The 6,523-nt window shown below is 48.2% G+C and overlaps 1 protein-coding gene across 20 annotated transcripts in view; it reads left to right on the top strand.

Annotated features, from left to right (window-relative positions):
• The first annotated feature begins 3,815 nt into the window (after nucleotides 1-3,815).
• Nucleotides 3,816-6,523, top strand: part of NCOR2 (nuclear receptor corepressor 2) — a 359,036-nt gene continuing 356,328 nt past the window's right edge. For 15 of the 20 annotated variants that reach the window (XM_080985614.1, XM_080985620.1, XM_080985617.1 and 12 more), the window contains exon 1: nucleotides 3,816-4,439. The gene's annotated coding sequence lies outside the window, so the exon portion shown is untranslated. Of the gene's footprint in view, nucleotides 4,440-5,011; nucleotides 5,202-6,523 lie in introns of those variants that run through there. The other 5 variants (XM_080985615.1, XM_080985605.1, XM_080985607.1 and 2 more) reach the window with 3 other exon arrangements.

Genomic DNA, 6,523 nt, shown 5'->3' with positions numbered 1-6,523 from the left:
CATCTAGTCCAACCCCTTGCTGGATGCAGGGTTTCACTGCAGGATTTTGCTACAGCCTCCCTGGCAGAAAGATGCCCAGCTTCCCCTTAAACCCCTTGTCAATAGGCAAGCAGCTTGGAAATAAGTTCAGAGCTCCTCCTGTTTACAGAGCATCATTCTGATTTACTTGCACGAAGCTCACCTGGATTCTAACTGGATGAGTTGGTTTGCTTCCACCCACCACCTTTCAACGTAGTATCTGAAAAATCATTTGATGTGAGGAAGAGCTTTCTGCCACTACATAACATGTTTTGTGAAAATATATTCTTTGTTCAATCATACTGTTGAAGTCGGATACCATTAGGACTATAAAAGATGCTGAAAATCATGCAATAATTTGTGCACACAAAAATGGGAGGGGGACAATGAGTTGGCACAGTCACAGTTGTAGTGCACCAGGCTGAAATGTATAGCTTGGGATATGTTTCTGCAATCAGGGTTGAATGTGATGTGTCCTGGGTCTCAGTTCAGTGAGATCCAACAGATCTTGCCAATGAGCTGCAGAAACTGAGCCCCAGAACACATCTCAGAATGCTTTGCAACACCTAGGATTCATAGAATCAAAGTATTGTAGAGTTGGAAGGGACCCAAGGGTCATCTAGTCCAACCCCCTGCAATGCAGGAATCCCAACTAAAGGATGAATGATAGGTGGCCATTCTGTCATGGCTTGCATTTTTAGGTACATTTTTGCTTTAAAGTGTAGAAATGCTTTCTATTCTATTGATTCAAGAAGGTTCTGGAACTTTCTCTCAAGGTCATGCAAACTATAAGAACAAGCCAGAAGGAGCCTGGCTTTTCTCTTTCTCTTATCTTCTTGGTTCTGTCTTTTGTTCCTGTGTGGTGATCTGTACGTAGTATGTTTAAGTGCTAAGGTTTTGGTGGAACTGGATTTGTAAGGACTATGCCAATCCTGTGGAGCTGGATTTGTGAACTGTGATGCTCTTTTACCTTCAGTAAATAATACTGGATGAAGCAGATTTTCTCTGAAACTTTTTGGGAACCCTGCACTGTGTTTACTCTGCTAAACTACGGGATGAGGTTTGCTCTGGATCATTATGGAGCAAAACCATGACACATCCAACCTCTGCTTGAAAACCTCCAATGATTCCATGGAAGACATTGCAAGACTTCTTCAGCAGATGATTCAGGGCAGATATTTCTGAAGCTAGAGAGGTTGAAAACTTTTAGTCATAACCTAAGAGCCTTTTAGTATGACTCAGCATTAAGACACCTGCCTGGATGCAAACTGTCCCCCAAATAAGTGGGATTTTTTTGGGAGCTTTGTTCACAGCACTGCTGTTAATAGAAATGCCGAAGTGTTCCTCAAGAGCTGTGCCTGGTACAGATGGAGGCATACATTGGATGTATTCTGTGCTTTAAAATATTTCCGCATCAACTTCAGCCAAACTTCTCCAACGTGAAAGTCCAAGTTCTGTGCCGTGTCATTCCTGCAAATTTCACTTTTGCATAATATATTCTGCATTGTCTACATTGTAAACCTGACAGTGCTGCGTAATGTATTCTGCTCTTGCTAGCTATGGATAGGGGTTGGCATCTTTCAGCAGGTGCTAAGCAGGGGTGATTCCTGGATTTTGAGGCGTGTGTTCCTTGTGCACGATTCCCTCAGCAGGGCCTCTGCCCTGGGCGCACCCACTTCCTCCTTGCTAGTGTTGCTACTGACTTGCCTTTCCCTCTGGCCTAATCCATACTGCAATCCATGCCACCTCCTGGAAAGATGGTGGGGAGGATTGACAAGGTTTATGGAGGCTACAGCTCTTTCTGCTTGGTCTCTCAGGGAGAGCAAGTGGCCAGACACAACAAGCAAGCAGAAGCTGGGCCAGGAGGCTGCAGGAGTTGGCAGCGAGCCCTCCTCTAGGACGTGAGCCTTGGCTGGAGACCAACCAAGCCCACCTTTAACTCCAGCTCTGCTACTAAGGCCCCACCTTCTCAGAAGGGTCCACCACTGACTCCAGACTGCTGTTGCTGTTCCTCATTGCCCTTGTTTGTTCAGCTGCCCACCTACTAGCTGAGGGTGTGGATGCTGATGAAGAAAGGTGTGTGTGCATGTGCCTTTACCCTTGGGGGAAAAGAACATTGAGTGCACACATCCTGGAATTCACAATCCCTGGCATATTGTCAGGGACTGGGCAGAGGAGGAATGGTGGAGACCACCTCCCCAGCCTGACCCTTCCAGAGAAGAAGAAAGTTCAGAATTACAACAGGGGTTTGAGGGAGGTCACATCTCAGAGGAAGATGAGAGGAAAAGTTGGGAAATAATGGGAGAGGAGGAGGAGGCAGAGCCGGAGCAGCTGGCTGACACGTTATCACTAGAAAGCATTCCAGATCCACCATCTCCTAGAACCCAGCGAGCCTTAAAAGTAGGAGAGCAAAGAGCTCGGAGACAGATGGCCCTAAGCGGCAACTGTAAGGAGGGTGGTGCTGTTGACAAATGAGGAAGTGGGAGAGAAGGGTAGGGGAGATTTACTCGGGACAAGGCCATTTTTCCAAGAGGCTGCATTCCCAAGCCTCTCTCTGTAAATATTGAATAAAAAGCAGATGGTAAGGACTTTTCCTGGTCTTCTCTGTTCCTGGCAACCTGCCGTGGGGGTTGGTTCCTCTGCCGCCTGACACATGTAGATTCTTATTCCTAACCCCAAACAAGTCTGAAGGTATATAGTGATGTGTGCACATGGCTATGTGTGGAAACGCACTCTCCACATGCTCAGAGGTGATATGTTCCCATCACTTCTCCTGCAGGTTCTGTGTGGCTCTGTCCTGTGCCTCAGAAAGTCAGTGTGATGATTAAGGCAAACCTGTGCAACCTGAGGCCAAGGTCCCATGGTAGAAGTGGGGAGAGTGCTGTTGTGCTCAGAGTGCGCGCCTGGGCATCCCAGAGGCATTTGCTGGCCACCATGAGAACAGGATGCTGGCTTAGATGGCCTGTTGGCCAGACCCAGCACAGCTCTCCTTAAGGCTCCATCGTCCCTGACCACTGCTTTGCCCATGTCTGGCTGGACTAGCATCCGGTTCAATTTCTGTACAAAGCTTCCTGGGTGAACAATGAGCTAGTCATGATCTCTCAGCCCAACCAGGGCTCTTGTAAGAATAAAATGAAGACAGGGACCCTGTACATCACCTCAGCTCTTTGGAAGAGAAGGTGGGAGATGGACATAATGTTAATCTTCCTTCCTTTCGTTTCCTACCCACGCTTTATCATAAGGTCCGAGTGGTTTACAACAATAAAAAAGCAATTACGGTATAAAACTAATAAGAATAAGAATACTAATACTGCCTGAAAATAACTCTCTTCAGTAGTGACATTTAAACCCTCACATCCGCAGCTTTGCTCCGTTTTCGGGGGGGGGGGCATGGAGAAAAATGAGTGAAGAGGAAAATGCACTTAGCGCATGTTCAGAGGAAATATGTACCTTTCTTCTAATTCATGTAGGGCAGCACTTGGCAGTCAAGCCAGTTCTGGGCCTGAGTCCTGGCTGAAAAGAAAAACAAGGCACCCACTCTCTCCGCCCCGGGCTACTTTTTTATTTTTGCAGAGTGACAAAGTTCGCAGGGTTTTGTATGCTGGGTGGCTTTGCATCCTCCCCGCCTCCTGCTTCCTTCACGACTGCTTAGCAATCAAATCGAAGCTAAGAGTGACACTTCGCGTGCATATCACACACCAACAGACATGCACACATGCACACCAAGTCGCAGTGCTCCTGAAGTGGCACCTGCCCCTTTAAGAGAGGAGCCGGGGTGACGGCGGAGCGAGACTGTTGCTGTTGCAAGCAAAAGCTGAGCTGTGCTTTTGGCGTGAGCTGCCTGCTGCTGCGGAGCGCAGCTATCAATCTTTCCTGCTCCCCACCCCTCCCCGGATCTCCGAAAGAATGAGGATCTCAAACTTGGCGCTTTGCAAAGCCTCCAGAAAGAGAATCTGGAGGAGTTGCTCCTGCCGCCGCTGCTGCTGCTCCTCTTCCTGCTGCTGCTGCTGCTGCTGCTTGTAGGTTCAGACATCTTAGAAAAGAGGAGAGGTTTCCGGGCACTCCGAGCAAGAGACACCCGGACTCGCTCGCTCCGCTTTTGGATTTACAAAACACGCCTGGCAGATGGCGAAGGAGGAGAACCAGAGGCGCCTTTTGCTCTTCCTCCCGGGATTGATTTAAGGAATATGTTTTAATCGCTGTTTATCGGATTTGCTTTCTTCGTCGCTGTTTTTAAAAATATTATCTTAAATATTTTTTGTATTGCAACCTCGGAGGACCCCCCCCCCTTCAAGCTTTCTACTTCGCTGATCTTTCTGAAACTGGGGCGAGAGAGGAATTTGAAAACAACACACACACACAAAAGGGATTAACAGTTAAAAAGCAGCGATGGAGGGAAAAGCCGCTGGTTTTGCAAGAAGGTAAGGCGGAGAAAGATTGAAGGGGCGCCTCCTGGTCCCCTTCCCCAAATATCGCCCCCACCCCACCCCACCAGTCAGCCTCTTTCACTGCTAAGAGGGCAGAAAAATTGGGATAGATCAACGTCGATTCTCTCCCGCCCCCAGGCTCGATCGTTTCCTCAGAGATGTCGGGAGTCTTGCCTATTATTATTATTTAAAAAATATATTTGGATGTGCAACGGAGATGACGATATCAAAGCAATGCATTTTTGAAAATCGGGCGGGGGGGAGATATTGCACGAGTTCCTGCGTGTAGGAGGAGTAACGGGGGGGGGGGGGGAGAAGGCGAAGCAAATCCCAGAATTCAAAACACAACAAAACACCCCCTTGTTCCGTCGCGGTCTTCTCCGCCTCAATTTCTCCTTTCCTTGTGGATCTAGTAGAAAATTCCCTGGAAGTGCTGTGTGTGCGCGGGGGGGGGGGGGCTGGGAATTCCCTTCAGGTTGGACGGCGCCCCCTCCCCGCCCGCCGAGTAATTTTAATTTATGTTTAATTTTGCGCGTGTCTTGGACGTGATGAGATAGTTTTCCAGCCCTCCAACTCGGGGGAAGTCTTCTAGCGCCTTGATCCTGCCCTCTTCGACTTAAGTTCTGATTGATTCCAGCAAAGTTTACTTGCGAGCAAGGCTCCAGCCCGGCGCAGTTCTCACTTGCTGAAATCAGTGGGACTGGATTCTTTGCTTAGGATTCGACGGCGCACTCGGAAGGAAGAGTTTACACCCAGGTAAGCGTGGGGAGGATTGCAGCTTGGCAGTGACTCCGAAGCGGCGCTAGTTTACCTCGGTGCAAGCCTCACTTGGTTGTGTGTGTGCGGCGGACGGGGGCAGATGGACTCAAGTCAGGATCCAGCCGGCTTTGGAGCCAAAGGCCAGGATTTTGATCTCTTAACTTGCGAATAAAAGTTGCATCCAAGGCTTTGGAGCTTGTTTCCAAGAGAGGCAGCGATCTTGCGCACGCTTACTTGAGAGTAAGACCGGTTGATCTTGGTCAGGCTTACTGTTCCGTAAACACGTAGATAATGGGGTTGTGGGCCTGCAGGGAGAAAGAGAGAGAATGTACCAGAAGTGCCTTTAACTGAACTTGTGCTGTCTCAGTTTCTCAATCTGGCGTAGGCCATCATGAGGGAGGAAAGTGACAAATGGTGTCCTTTGCGCTCCTGAACTCAGGGAAAGAAAGTGGTTCCCCATCTGGAATTGTAAACACATACTAGAATTTCAGAATCCGGAGCAAATAGGTGCCAATTCGTGTGTGCTTTTGGTTATTCAAGAGTAGAAAATGCAGGCAGTTATGTGGCTGAAATCACAGTCCTTTGTGATCAAAACACGCCTGAGACTTGTCTCCTTTTTCCTCAACAACCTTTGCAAAGGAAACTCTTCAAGTGGGGCTGGGCACTGGCACAGCTTTCTATTCTTACCCCTTTCTTTCCTCCTCTGGTCACCCAAATGGTGGTTCCTTTTTGCTGGCATTTTGTTTGTTTATGTCTCCGGTTTCCTTGATGAGGGTTTGGTGGCAGTGAGCCACTGGGCTGCTTATTTTCCCAAGCCATGGCCACATGGCAAACTTGTGACAGCAAAGCCAGAGATTTGGGTTCCTGGAGTTAATGAGGAAGGCTCTCCAAGGTTTCAGCTGGCATTTGGGCAACCTTGGTCCTTTGGAGGAGGCCCTGTCCTATCTCTCTGGCAGTCAGAAAGCTTCTCTGAGTACGTAAACTCATCTTCCTTCATTAGTTTGCATGTGCACCCTGTGGGAAAACAATGCGTTTGTGGTGAAACACAGCTTTGGTTCCTGTTTTGATAAGGCATTGAACATGCTTCTGTGTTGACTTCGGTGGTTGATATATAAATATTGGTTGAGAAAGTGAAGTTGGATTTGTGAGCATCTGTGTTTGTAGGAAGAAACTCAGAATGCTCTTGCACTCGGGTTGTGTTGGTTTTTGCTTTTGAGGTTTCTTCTTTCCCACTGTTCCTAACTCTGCTGCCTTTTAAATTTTTTCTTCTTGCTTCTTGGCCTGCACAAAGTACAGTTGGCAGGAGACTCAGTCCAAGA

The sequence above is a fragment of the Podarcis pityusensis genome (genome assembly GCF_964106645.2).
Source record: "Podarcis pityusensis genome assembly, chromosome: 16".
NCBI lineage: Eukaryota > Metazoa > Chordata > Lepidosauria > Squamata > Lacertidae > Podarcis > Podarcis pityusensis.
The sequence above is the reverse complement of the archived record's forward strand: the minus strand, read 5'-3'. Positions and strand labels throughout refer to the sequence as shown.